This window comes from Rousettus aegyptiacus, unplaced genomic scaffold, assembly GCF_014176215.1.
Source record: "Rousettus aegyptiacus isolate mRouAeg1 unplaced genomic scaffold, mRouAeg1.p scaffold_m13_p_4, whole genome shotgun sequence".
Lineage (NCBI taxonomy): Eukaryota > Metazoa > Chordata > Mammalia > Chiroptera > Pteropodidae > Rousettus > Rousettus aegyptiacus.
The window spans coordinates 55,372,264-55,390,136 of record NW_023416307.1 but is presented as its reverse complement, the minus strand read 5'-3'; the positions used below and the strand labels follow the sequence as shown (position 1 = coordinate 55,390,136).

Below are 17,873 nucleotides of genomic sequence, written 5' to 3'. Positions count from 1 at the left end.
ACCTCTCATAGAAAGGTCAATAGGGAAAAGAAATATGGAAACATTAATTTGGGGGTAAGAGATGTAAAACTTAAAAGAAAAATCAAACCTGTTCTAAACAGAGCCTCATTTCATAAGTAGCTCACTGACTGGCTCTGGGGTCTCTGGCCAGTCATGGCCCTCTCCTTAACTTTTTAGTGCCCTCCCCCTTACTCATAACAATCCAGACTCTCCAATTCAAGCTCAAGAGCTATCTCCTTCTTGACTAGGCATAGTTCATAATCATCTTTTTCTCTGAATTCCTAAACTATTCTAAACTACTCTGTGTTACCTAGAACCTGATTTTTAGAACCTGATTTTTAAAAGCTTTATATTGTTCTTTTCTCGATTTCAGAATACACAGATTCTAGTGACTACAATCACTGTGAAGTCTAAGTCTCTCTTCCCTGACAAATCTAAAGACAATTCTCAGTAAAATGAAAGCCCTTAAGTCACTGACTAAACTACATTTTTTTATCCTCTGCTACTAAATAAAGATACTAAATAAATTCACACTAATGTAATAAAAGAAAAAATAATGTAATATTTAACTCTAGATACAAAACCAAGATTATAAAGTATTCTTTGTACTTCACATATAAAAAGATCAAAAATGTCATCTAATTTTCCAATGGTTTGAGTGTTTTTCCCCTACCACATATAAAACTGTCAGATAAATGAATATCTAAATGTTAGTGGCATACTATAACCAATATTTATAGCCATTTAAGTTCACAGAGGTATTACTATAGGCAAAAAGTCAACAGTAGGCAGTCTATATTATATTTTATGGCCAACTACCTTGAACACAGATATCTTTAGTTTCCAGGTGAAACACACCAACAGGTACGATTTAATTAGCACAAATCCAACACTACTTGTAGAAAGAGAATAACTCAAATCTTATCAACGTGATCATTTTTATTACAATTTTACATATGCTTTAAATATTATACAAACCCCAGCACAAGCCATCACTTATCTAGCAGTTCTCAAAAGCTTTTGAATGCTCCCTTCATATTTCACTTCCTAGTAAAATAAATCTTAAATATACTTGATAAAAAATTAGTTTAATCTGAGTTCTAAATCATGCTCCACTCTCAAAAACTATTCAATATTACTTCTGTTTCTGACCATGTTAATCTTAACTACAAATTTTCAGGTGGACTACAAACCTTACTATAAGTTATTTTCATTTTCATTTCTAAAATAAACCTGTTTTGCCTGTATTATTGCACCCCTAAAGACAGAATGAGTCTTCTGAACTTAATCTAAAGAGATCTAGAAAGGTTAGATCCAGAAAGATTAGAATGCAAGGTAGTGAATGCATTTTCTTATAATCCAATTGTCCCAAAGAAAATAAAAAGCAGATGTGATTTCAGTCTGACACTTCCCTAGATCATCCAAAAAAAAAAATCAAGAACTATGAATTACTAACTCCACTGAACAAGTTTTTTGCAAAATTTCACAAGACTAATTCACAAAACAAAACATCATTATTTCTCAATTAAGATAAATTAATAGGTTTTTAAATGACTATTGTACTCTACAATTTTAAATGAGACAAAAGCTGTCTGGGATATAACCAAAAATTATGCTTTTCTACTGTATAACCATATTTCAATAAAGTCAAAAAAACAGCAGTCACGGCTTAGTACTTGCTCCAATAACAGAATTTAAGCAACATAAGTATGTGTGATATTTTCCCCCTCTTGCCTCCTCTGAGGCTGCATTTCTAAGTCAAATTCACATTTCAGAAAAAAGGTTTCAGAACCTCAAGAACCAGCTATGAAAGATATCCATCACGACACTGGGTTTTGGCGTGTCTTCAGGCTCAATCACTCACTCTATCTGGGAATGTCTATCCTAGTATCGTGATTTGCATATGGGAAAATCTACAAATAAGATAATTCTGCAAAAACATTAAAAGCAAATTAGAAAGATCAACAGAGATAGGTCCTACAGATGTTATCGCTGAAAGAGACTCGAGGCCTCTTAACTTGAAACTGAAATTGGATGTGGACAAGGGCCAATCCTTCCACCTTCTTGTACTTCTAGTAAAAAAACTACCCACTATCTTAGCAGAAATTAAAAGATTTACTCTATTCCCTTTCCAGCAGTTAGAGAAATTGCTAAGAACTCTTTAGGCTATACTCTATTAATATGAAATCCTTGGGTATACTAGGAAGGAATACTCAATGCCTCTCAGGCTTTCTACTTCAAGCATCCTAGAACTTTTAATCAGAAATCATCAATCTCTTCGGACTGCCCTATCAGAGATCTGAAATAGCAGAGCTGTAAAAAATGGCAAGATAATACTGGGGATGACTTGGCATGAACATTAGTAGCGCACAGGACAGTCAGCAGCTAGTGTACCGAGGAAAAGCGTATCACCATTTGGCATTGCAATTTGCTGACTTCACAAGAAAATAACAGCTGTACAAAATTTCACTATACAAAGAACTTTCCAATTCACTGTTTCATCTACTCTAATACTTATAATAAATGTAGGGATATAATGTGTTTACTATGCAAATGAAGAAATTAAGACTAAAAGGGATTAACTTGTCTGCTATCATAAAGCTTTAGCAGAACTCTTCACTTGCCTCATGCTGCCTCTGCTACATTTTACAAGCTTCCTAATATTTTTACCTAGCCCAAAGCAGCGAATAATGTGTCTGAAACTATGATGTAAAAAGAGTAATAAGTAGTAAGAAAATAAATGAATAATCTTTCACATTTTTCAGGCCTCAATTATTCACTCATTAATAGCTAGAAAAACTATTTCTAAAGCTACTTTGGCAACATCGGATTTTGAAACTTATTCCAAAGAAAAGTATATGAAAAACAAAAATGTAAAACAATTGATTCTGTGATGTTCAATTTAACATTTGCTACTAGAGATTGGATAATTCTGGATCTTAGAAATAGAGTAGCATTTTAAGCACTACTACCAAGAGACCAGAATACTCCTGAAAGGCTACAAATCGTAACAAATCTGCCTCATTTTTTAAAATAAATCACCACTTTGCCCATTGCTAAACTTCCCAGAATGCATGATATAGTGAGTCTCACATCAGTTACAATAAACTTGGTCTCCAAAAAAATGCTACTGTCTCAGCAGAACAGTGGGAAAAGCAAGGCTCCAGGCTTTCTCTGACCAGGGGATTCCTGGGCTCCTCAATTTCAATTAAAATTCACTCAGGTTGTGTTAATTTCCTATTGAGACTATAACACAGAATTAAATCCCCTACTCTTTAGCATAACAAATCTTAAATCTATAAATCACAATAGACTCCTCATGAAGCAATAGAAAGACAGCATGTAACAGAACAAACCATTTTCTACTGAAGGCTATTAAATATAGAACACAATTTTTCCAAAAGTCTTACGCATATCCCCAAATGGTATGTTCGACCTAGTTTTCAATCTCTCAAACACAGGTTTGTACCTGTAAGCAACACCTTGTGGGTTATCTTTTTTAAGTCTTCTGAAGTCAACCCTCAGACCAGTATACCCTGAGATGAATGTAACACAGTCCACATCCAAAATATATAGTGAGCATCCAAAAACGAAAGGCCACGTCAAGCATATTTAAATATTTAGAAGGTGTCTGACACGGATATTCTCACTTCAAGTTGAACATACGTTGGTCATTTAATTTAATGTTCCTTAAGATTCATGAGCAGAGAAAAAGTAACAATTGCAACACTTTTTAACTGACATTTTTAGAGATATTAATAAGCCATACTATTGATACGAACTGAACTAATCAGTTATGATTGTCTCTATAAAAATTTTCCTTTAACTCAAGAATCAGGTCTCCATGTAGAAATAACATAAAGTTTAAAATCTGTAACAAAAGCCCAAAGAAAGGACACACCACCACTTGTGACCACAAAGAAGAAACAATTTTTTTGAAGATTTTTTACCTAACAGTAGTATTAGTAAAGAAAATAGCAAGTGTTTCTCTAGCAGGAAGAGAAATACCAGATAGCTATTTTTATGGATGTTTAACAACAAACACTCTATTGAAAAGGAATTATCATGTAAATTACTCAAAAGAACCAAGAACCTTATTTTCAGGCATGATTAAGGCTGTCCAAAGACTAAACATTGACCACTGTCAAATTTTCAGGTTTTAAAATCAAAGTTTAAACAACTAAATAACTTCTGGCTAAGTAACTTCTATTAAAACAAGATGTTCTCCCCAAAATAGTCAAAACAGCTTAGAAAAATGAAAACAACATAAAAATTAATAAGCAAAAGAAATAAAAAGCAACTGAGGTCCACGTAAAATCTAAAATCAACTTATTCTTGTCATGAAATAGGGGTTCTACTCCATGATGTGGAAGCTCTAGCCAGAGTGCAACTGCTCATGTATAAAAAAAGGGAATACCAACCAAGGAGCTGAATCATTCAACTTAACCCTAATGATCAGTAGCATGATAGAAAAGAAAAAAAAATTAGGGCAATTTCTATTAACCTCGATGTGATAAAAATCTTTCTTGCAGAGCCTTTTCTCTTAGATACCATTCATCTCCACATAATTCTACCTAAAAGACTGGAAAACAAAACAAAACAAAACAAAACAAAAAACAGAACAAAAGGAGTCTATTGTGATTTATAGATTTAAGATTTGTTATGCTAAGATTTCTTTGGGGACAGGAAGAGTAAACAAAAGGAGAGGCAGAGAAAATAAAATAGACAGACATATGTCATACATAGACTGGTTTTTGAAGCTGTTCCCCTGTACATCACTTTTAGATGTAGGGAAACAGTGGCAGAAGATAAAGTTCAGACAGAAAAGACTCCAGTCCTTGACAGCACAATAATATCACATTCTCAGTCACAGAAAGATATCATACCAAAGGAATTAATAAGCATCAACTCCGAAGAATCATAAAATTCTAGTTATGAAAAAAAATTCAGTTAAGTTTTTGTCCTTAGAGGCATAATGGTGTAATATGTGCTCTGAAGTCATACCAAGGTTTTAATCACATAGTCTATCACTTAATATCTCTAAAATGGAGATAAGCTGCTACTTACTATATAGGGTTGTTGTGATGATTAAGTAACAGGTTAAGCTGTGGGGCTTTTTTTTTCAAGTGTATACCACATATTGGGTACTCAATATATATTATGGTTTCTCTGAACTTTGAATTATTGGAAGTGGAAACAAGAGAAAAAATCTACACTACTATGCTTTTTTAACTGCCCTTACCACAGTGCTTATCACATGTTTTATTATTATTAAGAGTCTGAAATCTCATTTGACTACTAGCTCTTAAGAAAGCTAGACATTATCCGAATCATTTACATGTCCCTAGTGCTTATTAGAGTCCGGCAAAATGCAAGTGCTCACCAAATGTTTACTGTTGAATTTATGTAAGAATCACTCAAGGAGAATTGTTAGGATTGGGAACTGATTGATACTTCATGCTAAACATTAAGCAAAATTTTGCTTCTTATATGCTTGCTTGGTCAAATAGAAATCTCTAGGGATAAGGTATACAGAAAAGCCTTACAATGAGTAAAACAGAATAGAGGGCTTACTGAAAATATGGCAACAAGCAGCCAAAACAAATGACCCAATTTGAATTTATTTACAGGTAGGAGAATTACTGCTTCATAACCCTTTTTCAAATAATTCTGGTGTGTTTAGAGCATCACTATGCAGTAATGGATAAGAACTGGGGGAGGGACACTCTGATGTCTGAAGTTCTATTTCTATAAATATATATGCAAGTATATTCCCAGAGTACCATTTTAAAGTTTGTAAGCAGCACTCACAGGAGACCTAAGAATTATCTGGGAGAGTTTACTAAAAATGACGATTCTAGAATTTTACTCCTAGAGACTCAGTGGGTCTGTAGTGGGGCTCAGAAAACTATATTTTCAATAAGCATCGCCCCCACCAATTATTCTTAATGCAGTTTCAGCTACCATACTTTGAGAAAAACCACAGTACCATTTAATTCCCACAACTACCTTGTGAGATACTCATGTTAATCATTTAACAGATGGGAGCAACTAAGGTGTTCAAAAAGGTTTGGTAATTTGCCCATGGTAACCCCTCTAATAAATAAAGTGTACTTGCGAGATTCAGAACTGTCCATTAACCATAAAACCTCTACCCAACTACACTGCTTTACAACCATACCATAAAAATAACACAGGGGTTGAGGTCCTGAAGTCAACTTTCTATTTGCCTCAAACTGAAAATTTCAAATATTTTGCAGAAGTTTCAGATGCAAGTATCTATTAGATACCCAATCTTTTACATTGAAATATCCATACCCCTTTTGAACTAATTTTAACTGAACTCATTTTTTACCCTCACGAAACCCAAATTTTACTTTAAACCAAACCAAAAACCAGAATAAACTATGCTAATTTTCAACAACCTGAACTTAAATATTATTTTACTTATAAATCATGAATTGGAATCAAGAATATTTTCTTTTTCTGACTCCAGTGAACTGGAATAAAATCAAACCAAGCCCAAAATGGATAAATATTTCACTTGGTCTTAAGCCCTCACCTGAAACAATATCAAGATGTATTTTAGAAACAGGTTTATTTCCCATGAAAATCTAAAAGGCTTGCAGTGTATGTGTAAAGAGCTTTGGCTTTTAGGAATTTACATTACAACCTTTAAATCTTAAACATGCTTATCCACTTGATCTACAAATTTTGTGTGGGGGAGAGTAGGCAGTATATTTAAATTTTTCTTAATGAGAAAGTTTACCATATTATCAAAGAAATAGTACACTATACGTGCATGGAAAGAGCAAAAGATAAACGCTTAAAAGAAAAAAAATTATTTTTAAAAACACAATGATTCACTGGCCCAGTGGTCACACTTCTGGCAACTTTAGTCGTAAGCAGCCACTAATTCTGAAGAAAGCCCGAAAATAGCTCCCACCAAGCTGATATATTTTATTCTAGTCTTTAGTGGGCATAATATTCAAATTAACAATCTATGAAAAAATTTTAATGGATTAGTTTTGTGTTTTGCCTGCCAAACATCCCCTTGATCCTCAATATTGCCTTCTAACAATCCAAATCCCCACAATGTAACAACTGAGAATTCAGTTTTTCCCCTGAACTATACACCAAAGTTATCCCCCACCCTAAATCCAAACTGCTTTTCCGGTAGCAAGGCATACAAACTTCCATCTTCACGTGCTGTTTTAAGTTATAAACCTATAAGGTTGTTAACTTTCAAATAGAGATAGAGGGAAAAGGGTGGGATGGGATTTGTTTTCTTCCAGACAACTTGCTTAACTCTAGGTTGGTCCTATATGTTTTACCAATTACAATTTAACAACGTGGTTGAAAAGGGAGGAAGGGGGACAGCTGTAATAACTCATAAATTCCTAATCAAGCAGGTCATGATGGGTAGTCACACTCCAGGTCTGTAACTTCTTTAGTGAAAGGTTTTTAAGCAAGCCCTTTCCATTGTTCTTGTGCATCTAAGTTAACACACCTTTGAAATGCCAGAAATGATACCCATCCATGGTGTAACCGCCCTCAAGAGAGCAAATAATCCTAACAATCCTGGAATCCAGTCCACACTTTGCTTTCTCCTACCTTATTTTCTTCCTTATTTTCCCTCCTTAATTTCAAATGCATAAAAGAAACTGAAAAACAGTTATTCTTAGGAGCATTGAGATCTTGCTTTCTTTACAGGTTTGCATGTTTTTTACATCGACACAATGACTACCCAATCCATGAGGGCAGCAATCGTATCACATGTTTATTGCCATAGGCTCATTTTATGCCTATGCGCATAGCAGGCTGTAAAATATTTTTTAATTTATAAGTGAACAAATTCCTATAGAATTCCACTATACTTTGAAAGCTGCTAAAAGTCTGAAAGTCACTAACAAGTATCTCTAACTCTTCCTATAAGATGACAAAGGACCCTGTAATCACCTCTCAAAAGGGTTGAATCATGAAATAGACTAAGAAGAAAACGCAAAGACAAAGTTTACTGATTTGACAACTTTCTCTGGACCAATCCTTATCACCACACACCATCATCACCTGTCATCATCACAAATAATATATCTGTGGTGCACTTAATAGTTTACAAACATGTTTAGATCATTACCTCATTTTATCCAGGCAACAGTCCTATGAAGAAGGTAGAGCCAATACTAAATTGAGAAAGAACTTAAGTTCACGAGGTAAGTAAAATTGCTCAAGGTCAGTAATATTGAAAACTACAATCCAAGTCATCCAATTCCCAAGTTTAGTACAGTTTCCAATGCCTAAAAAATGGAAGCAATAAAGCCATTTATTTGAATTTCAAAATAAATCCATAAAAATAATAGTCCAATATAACCATGCATTTTAAGTACCGTTTACTATAGAAGCAAAAATACCTTTTAATTTAGCCTGAAATGAAAGGCTACCAGAGCAACAAATCATTTAAAATGAGTAAAAGGAGAGCTAAAATTCCCCTGAGGAAAATCAAATCAGTGAACTGATAGCAAATATTTAAGCACTTGAACAGATCAGAATACAAAGTAAAAAAATCCACTGGTTAACCATAGCTGCCACTTTTGCAGGAATGGAAAGAATCTCTTTATGAAACATAAAACAGTCTGGTAATAAGTAAGAGCTCTGTCATTTATTTCATTTCTGCAGGGGTTCCCGCACATTTTCAAATAGTGGTTAATTAGTTTTTAATGAGTAATCATGCTATGTTTATAGTTAATAAGGAATATGCCTAAGAGAAAAATATATAAAATAACATTGTCCCAACTGATTTTAATTACTTGGAATCAAATCCATATTGGTTTTTGTATTTGCCCCTCTCTTCCTCCCTCTAAAAATTGGCTTAACAGCTCTAATACTCTCCCCACAAAAACAGACTTCAGAGATCCTAGCAATGTCATTCAAACGGGACAAATCCCAGGCCCATCTCTCCATGAAAGAGTACTACTGACAGACTAACTAGGTCAATTCACAAAGCAGAGTCCACTTAGTATTTCTCCCCACAAAGCTCTGCTAAGAGAGATGCTAACGTCGCTCTGTTAAGTAAAGGCCTTTACTTAACAGTCCTACACTCACAGTGGGAATACAAGACTTGGCTCCAATTGCTACTGCTTAAAAAGTATGGCTGATCCTCTTGCTAGTGGGTCATAGAAGAGCATGCTGGAACACCCAATGCCAGGGCAGAGTAATTCCACACAGCTGACTCACCACTACTCAGTATCAAAAGCCTGGAGTACTTAAAGGTAAGAAACACTGTTTCTTGAAAAAGAACTTTCATCCTTAGGAAATACCTATACATCTAATCTTGGCCTTTGCAGATGATCTCTGTCATCTTCTACTTTTACCTGTTTGACCTAATGATAAATCATGACTGCACTGGCATTAAATCTGCTAATAGTGACTGCTGGCTAACTTCCCTTTATACCAGCGCTCCACAATCTGCAGACGTACTGGAACGCATACTTCTTTTTAAAAGAAAATCAGTGGAAAAATAAGTCCCATTTAAATGGGGTAGGGGATATCCTATACTTTGAGTACTTGTACTTTAATAAATCATCTCTGTGTGACTTTGCAAACCATTAATCCTCACATGTATTTATGCTATGTACATCCTTTCTATTTTGTAAGTATTCTCTCATATTAATGTCACACAGTAGGCTCAGTGATAGAAAGTTTCAAAGATCTTGAGAATAAAAAAGGAAAAAAAGATACAATAGAATTTTTGGTTTAAATATATTGTTGTTAGTGATTAACTCATCACATGCTTATTAAGCACTACCAGTGTTCCAGACAGGTATTATGCTAGGAAACGGGGTCACAAAAAAACAAAAACAAAAACAAAAACAAAAAAACAAAAACAGTAAACAAATAAGTCTCCTTCCTTCACAGAGCTTTCCATTCAAAGAGAATGTATTAATGGAATCTAGATTCACTATTTATTCAAAATCTGGGTTCAGTATCTCCTATAACTTAATAGAGCCAGGTACCTTACTAATTATTTTCACATAATACCTCACTTAACAATCCAGTGAAATTACCTCCAACTCACAGATGAAGAAATTGAGGCTCTAAGAAGTTAAGACTTATTCAAGATCACAAACTAATAAAAAGGGCAAATTAAAACAGCTGTTCTAACTCCAAGTTTGGACTCTACTAGTAATATATCAATCTGCTTCAAAGAAAAAGCCAAATGGGAGAAGGTACTACTGGATGCCCAGATTATAAAATTTACTCATGTGTAGAAATAAAATTCTAAAATCTTTAAAAACATTTCTGGCATGAACCTATGCAAATAACAGGACCAAGATTCCTTGAAGACTTTTCCGAGTTGAGTCCCTCCAAGATTCCATCCAATACAGTCCTCCATTCTCTGTACATTCATGTTCCACAAATGAAATTGTTATTACATTCCACTGGGTCATAGCTCCAACTCCAGGCAACTCTATGAATGAGGCCCACAATATCCTGTCCTCAAGAGCTCTGCTCAGCTCCTGCAGACTCACGCTTACGGTTTTTTCATGGCATCACTCCATCTCATATTTGGTCTTCCTCTTTTCCTGGTGCCTTCTATTTTTCCCACTATCATTGTCTTTCGGAAAGTACACTGGATTCTCATGATGTGCCCAAAGTAGAACTGCTTCAGTTTTGTCATTTTATACACAGAGATACGTGAATACATGAAATACATTGAAATAAAAGTTAGCTGTCAAGTAAACATTTGTAGCGTCATCCTATTTTCTCACCACTTTCCATTATCGAAACTGAAACTACCCACCCAAGATCAACAGAGTTTATGGCTTCAAAGATTTGATGTGACAAACAACAGTCTTGTGTTACTGATAACCTTGTAGACCAACAAGATCAACAGAAAGCCATCTAACCTATTTACTTTTAAAATGTTACTTTAAATTTCATCAAGAAGAAAAATACTCTTTTTCCTATCTTAAGACCCCAAACAAACAACCCATAGTCACTTACCTTTACCCCAGGCACCTGCATTATCCAAAAAAGGGCAAAGTAAACATTAAAGGAGAAGAAAACAAATGTACCTAACAATCCAAGCACCATGACAAGAGAAAGAAGAAATGGTGGACCTCGGAAGCCAAGAACAGCAGCTGAACCTTGCCAACTTCACTGATATATCCATGAAAGCAAGTGAAGCAGCACCTGCCTGAGATAAACTGTGTGCCACGCAGATGGTAGAACCCATAATTTATAAAAGTTCTTGGAAAACTGAACCGTCTGATTCCAAATAAAAAAGAGATTATACTCAGGTTATTCAACTTCTTGGGTAGGATAAATATTCCAGATAATCTAGCCAACGAATATACATGGACTCGAGAAATTAACCTGACGGTGACAGTCTTAAGTTTCCTATAACAAGAAATTTTTCAGATTCATATTTCTGGGAGAGTATAATATACAATTCGTAAAGTATCTGTCCAATACATGTATGCAAAGCCTAATTAACCACTAACTTTCTAATTTTTCAGCTTACATTTTCAACTATGAGTAGTGTTACTACATTAATAGCTGATACACACACACATCCCATCTCTCTTTTCTGAAAATTACCTCCCCTCCGCCACTGTGTTGAGCACCTGAATGTATTCATCCAAGTATTTTCTTTCTAGACTAGACTGTGAAAAACCAACAACAAATAACAAACTCCCAGCCTTTATGGACCAAGAGCATAGTGAGAAAAGCAAATATTACTTATACAAATAACTGTCTAGTTATATAATTGAAGTAAGAGTATATAAAAGACACTTACAGGAGGCAATGAGCCTATAATGGAGGATCTAAAATCTGATCAGGGTTTGAGAAAGTGATATTTCAGTTGAAATCTGAAAAAGTGTGAAGGAGAGGAGGGGACAATTGAGCTGGGAAAAGATAAAAAAGCATGATAAAAGAAAGACCATAAAGGAGTTTAACAAAATATGTGAATAAAAGAAGGTAGTCACAGAAGACCACATATTGCATAATCCTGATTATATGAGATGTCCACAATAAGCAAATTAATGGAGATAGAAGGTTAAATTAGTGGTTGCCTAGGGCTGGGGCAGTAGGTGAGGAGCGACTGCTAATGAGTTAGAGATTTCTTTTTGGGATGATGAAATGTTCTAAAAGCAGATTATGGTGGTGGCTGTACAATCTTATAAATATACCAGAAACAAAACTGAGTTGTACATTTTAGATGAGTGAACTTTATGGTATGCAGATTATATTTCAATAAAGCTGTTAAAAATAAAATAAAAATACATCCTCTCTGAAAGGGTAGGAGGTAAAGTGGTCAAAGCTGAGTAAGAAATAAGAGTAGAGCGGGGTTGGAGAAGAGGCCAGGAGCTGCATCATTATGCAGATTTATAGGCCATTTTAGGATCACTAGGTTTAGTTAAATGACTTCTTGTCTGATACCTCAATACATATTCACTGCAACTTAAAAGAGTTATTTGAAGAATAGATCCACTACCTTCCCCACACTGGCTTTATAGCAAAATCAGATAAATAATATGACTTCTTAGCTAGCAGATATTTTAAATAAAACTGAAGTCACTGAGAAGTGAATGGTTTCTAATTAAGCAAAATATAAAATTAAATATCTTGCCATGCCATATTTAGGAAAACAATGACTATCAGTGAAAATAAAACACCTATGATGTTTTAATTAAAAATTTTACCTTGCATATTAATAAAGTCGAATTAATTAGTATCACTATATCTACCCTACTAATCAAAAAAAAAAAAAAAAGCAAAACTGTTCTTTTTAATTATCCAAAACTTACCAGCGGCAACTAAACAATGAATAGAAGAACAAGTTTTTGCTATAAACTACAAAAGAGAGGAGCTCGGGGGTGAGAGGGGGTGGGGAATGTTTAAGCCACAAGCTGCATGTTATGGCTCATAACACTGCTCATACTTCTAAAAGCAATTCTAAAGGAAAATGGTCAACAGAAAAAAATACAAGAATTCTCTATGATACTCCTCAATATGGTAAAACACAGAACTTCAAAATGCTGTAGGTAGCTATGGAGGGGGGTGGCAAGGTAGGGAAGGGAGAGTCCAGGAAGTCTACAGCCAAGGTTTTTTTACTCCCCAAAAGCTCCCTATATATCACCTATGAACCCCAACAAAGGCAGAAAGGGCAGCATCTTCTATGTTAGTGTACTAAGCTGAAGGACCAAAAAAAAAAAAAAAAAGCCCACGAAAGTGGAATATACACCTGGTTTGGTGGTAGAAAAGATGTTCAGAAAGAACTGCACCAGCCAGAGGGTTTTCTCTATTTACCTCAGTACTCAGGCTACAGAAGAGTGGATTAAAAACAACAGCCACATTCTTAACAAACAAAGATATCCAAGAGGTGGAAAAGAGAAATAATTCACTGATGGAAGTTATAACAAAACTAACATTGCTGCCCAGTTTAAACATAAGAAAGTTGAAAAAACTGACACAAACACACTACAGGAAAAACATGCAAAGCCAAACCAAGAACTGTATCTGGAAGGAAACAACCTAAAGAGCTGGAAAAAATTGCTTCCAAAAGTTCAGTGTGACAGAAGAACTTAACATTAAATACAAGAGTTCAAAAATAAGGTCATAAAACCATAGAAAGATAAAAAAGGAAAATTACTTTGGTCTTTCTATTAGTTTCCTGCATCTGCATTAATAAATTACCACGAACTGGGTTGCTTAAATCAACAGCAATTATTCTCTCGGTCCTGGAGACAAGTCTGGAATCGGGATGACAGCAGGGCTGCACTCCCTCTGCAGGCTGTAGAAGAGAATCCATTCCTTGCAAGCTCTCCTAGGATCTGGTAGCTGTCCACATTGTTTGCTTTGTGGCCTCGAGTGCATCATTCCAATATCTGCCTGCATGGTCACACAGCTGCCTCTGTGTGTCTGTTTTCTTCTGTGTATCTCTTGTAAAGATATCACCAGTTCGATTCAGATCCCACCCATAATCTAAGATTATCTCATTTCAAGATCCTCAATTTAATTGCAATTTGCAAAACCCCTTTTTCCAAATAAGATAATATTCACAGGTTACTGAAATTTGACATGGATATCTTACGGGGGGGGGGGGGGGATCTTTTTGCATTTTTCAGCCTACCACAGTTTACTGTTTCTTTCTTAGCTTAGCAAAGCAACCACAGATCTACTAAACTAGAAACAGCAGAGAACAGAAGTGATTTGGTGAAAAATTAATGCACAGAAGAAGAAATCACAACAATGCAGGTAAGAATCAAAAGAATCAATGAAGAAATTAAAGTAATTCTGGAAAACATAAATGTGGAGAGCAAAGATATTCAACATAAGGATAATTATTATTCCATGAGTAGACTCAAACACATGAATAGAAAAAGTATTCAAAGTACAAATGTCCCTGATATTGAGTGAGCTATACTTGCAGGACGAAAAGGTAAAATGTTTACAAGAAAGAACTGACTCAAAATGATCAATGTATCCTGGTTAAAGTCAAGTAAAAAGAAGATTCTATCAGTCATCCAAATAGAAAAAAATTAGTCACTAACGAGGGGTGAGGCAGAAGACATGTATGAAAAATTCAACAGACTAGTTATGAAAAAACAGGCCAAGTTTTTTTTATAGCACTGTATGGCTTATAACCTTGGGCCAGTCCAGGCACCTCCTTTCTAGACCTCAGTTTATTATCTGTAAACTGAAGGAACTGAATAAATGAGCTTTTAGATCCCTTTCAGCACCGAAAATATGATTCTATGGCAGCCACATGAAGAAGATAAATTTCAAACAGTGGGTTTTACAGCCTAGTTCTCACCTTTCAATTTTTATTCAGTTACAAGTTGGAAAAGAAAGAACTTATTATTTCAGTCATTCCTCCTATCCTCAAATATACCTACCATATTTTACCTAGCAAATTAGCCAAAAATAAAAAGTAAGTACTTAAGGTTAACAAAGATGCAGTAAAACTAGGCATCCTTAAATCTGACTGTAGCTCTTGCCAACTGAGTTCTAGAAAGGTTTTATAGTTTACACTTCTACTCTGTATCTGAGGATTACTATCTTAAAACTGTTAACAAGCCTTAAAATTGTTCCTTGATATCAAGCAAAGATGTTAGAAAACAAGGTCACTGAATAAAAAAGGAATTTTCTCAAGAGCAGTGTGTGGAAAAAAACTGAAGGTTTATAATCTTAAGTAGTAGTTAACTTATGAACCAAAGAGACCCTGTAAGGATCTGTTATTGCAAGGTCTCCAAATCAATACACAAAGCAATCACTGTTGGTATAGAAAAATAAACATCATATCCACAAATATATACCTATATACTGATTCTTAAATATAAGATCCTGTTTTAATTAAGTATTTAAATAAGTTCCTTAAAAGTCGAAGTAACAACAACAAAGCCCTACTCTTTGACCCAGTACTTCCCTTTCAAGGAATATGGTGGAAAAAGTAGTCAGAAACTGGGAGAAAATAATTGATTTATGTAGATATGCACTAAAGCATTATATATCATATCACTAAATTGGACCCAATCTAAGATGAGAATCATTAGGAAAATAAGGTATGCTCACACCGGACAGAATATTAAACAGCCATTAAAATTAATTTTAAAAGAATATTTAAGATTTTAAAAAAATATTCATGATACAAGAATATGTGAAATAGCAGGTTACAATATGCTATATATATATTAGTGTAATCTCAATTTTGAAAACAAATGTTACACAAAAACACCAAAAAGCAAACAGAAATATTCTCTGGGTAGTGAAAAGACAAGTACGTTTTTATTTTATTTTTTTGTACCTCTTTGTAATTTCTAAATTCTCTACAATTTCATTGTCTTGTGAAATTTTTTAAATGTATTTGCCTCAAGTTCTAAAAGGATGGCAAATGTCTACTTTTTGAATGATTTATCCTTCTCTACAAAACTGAGTATCATCAGCATTACAAAAAGATGAACTGAGTACTTCATTCATAGTCAATGTTTACTCTTCAATTAAGCACTGATTCTTATATTCAGTACAGAAAAAGTGACAAGAAAATAAGCTAGATAAATCATGCCTTATTATGATGTATGTTTAAAGGATTTCTTAAAAGGTTATATCTGTACTCAGATTCAAATTTTATAAACTACTCTGTGACTGTTCATTTAAATCATAGAACAATCAATGAAGTATTATTACTATTTAACAGATAAAAGAATTGAAGAAGGCAGCCCAGAGCATCACTGTAGCACAACCAGAACCCCACCAAAGCCTACTTACCTAGCCAAACATTTGCTCCTCAGCCAACAAACCAGATGAAACCATCTAAATCACATGGCTAAGGCCAGAGATCCCTCCAGCCTACAAGGGACTTTAAGGACTAAATCTATCATAACTAAGGCTTCACCAGAAATACAAGTCTATCCTATTTGCTACTAACTATTATCCCCCATCTACTCTATATATTGCTCTTCGACCATACTCTTTCTAGAAAGCCCTCTGTATTCCTACTCTATCACCAGCAAACTCCATCTTCTGGCCTGAAGAAAAACATAACTCCCCCAAGCACACTACTTTCATAAAGCCCACAAAGGCTGAGGTTACTTAATTCATCCACACATCTTAAAAGAATGTTCTCCCCACCCTTTCAAAATCTTTGGTTCACCACCCCTACCCTCACCTCCACAAACACACACACACACACCACACACACACCCACCCACCCACCCACCAAACCTTGCTTATCTGAGGCCCTCCTATACTGATTCCTCTTTCACCAACCTCTAAACAATGTTGGAGTTCTTCTGGGATTTGTCCTAGACACCCTTTCTCTTCTGTCTCTATACTCTCCTCAAATTATCATATGCATTCCCAGAACTTTACATACATGGTATTTAAATTATTATCATTCGAGAGCTGTTGGTTCTCATATTTCTGTAGCCCAGACCAATCTTTCAACCTTTAGAGACCCCTATATTCCACCTCCCACTTCAAAGTTACACTCATCTGTCTCATTTCCCTAATTAAAGGCCTCAAAATGTTCTACAAGATTCTGCGAGATCTAGTTTGAGTCTCATTTCATGCCGCTCTCCCCCCTTACTATCATACTAAGCATCTTCAATTTATTGAATACACAAAGCTCTCTGACTCCTCAGGACTCATATATTTCCCTTTGCCAAGAATGTTCTTTTCCTACCCTACTCCTTTTTATCCTTTAGATCTCAGCTTAAATGTCACTTCTTCAGCAATGCCTTCTCTATGTCCATCATCCCATCCAAAGTAATTTTCCTCTGTTACTATCCTCTCATAGTAACCATTTCTTTTTCGTCAAAGCATTTATCACAATTTGTAAATAAGTAAATGCACAAATAATGTCCTAACCACATTCAAATTATATCTTTAGAATGAATCAAAAACCAGTAAGTGAATGGTCTTACCCACAACCATACAGTTAACACAGAAAACCAAGATCTTCCAAATCTAAATCAAGTATTCAATATATAATAATAATGTCCATACAACTTAATTCAAACATAATGGAACTACATTTAATATTTAACTAGACTGAATATTCCTTACTGTAAAAAGATATAGTAAAGTTTCAAGATCTCTTACAATGTAAAAATTACAAGGACCAGAAAGAATATTCAGAAATGTTAATGAGAAGTCTGGGTTTTCAAAAATGTTATAAAATAATTTTATTTCAACACTTCTCAAAATATTTCTAAATCTTATCTAACAAGAGACAGACAATAACTAATTTAGCAGTTTCAAATTTTCCCTAATAGAATAATTGTTTGGAATAAAAGAGATAAAAATGACCAGAAAAAGCAATAGTTTATATTCTTAAACCAGCTTACAAAAATCTATTTAACACTGTT

At 34.6% G+C, this 17,873-nt stretch overlaps 1 protein-coding gene across 4 annotated transcripts in view; it reads right to left on the bottom strand.

Moving 5' to 3' along the window:
- Positions 1–17,873, bottom strand: part of GSK3B (glycogen synthase kinase 3 beta) — a 172,961-nt gene that overhangs the window by 120,308 nt on the left and 34,780 nt on the right. The gene's annotated exons all lie outside the window — the stretch shown is intronic.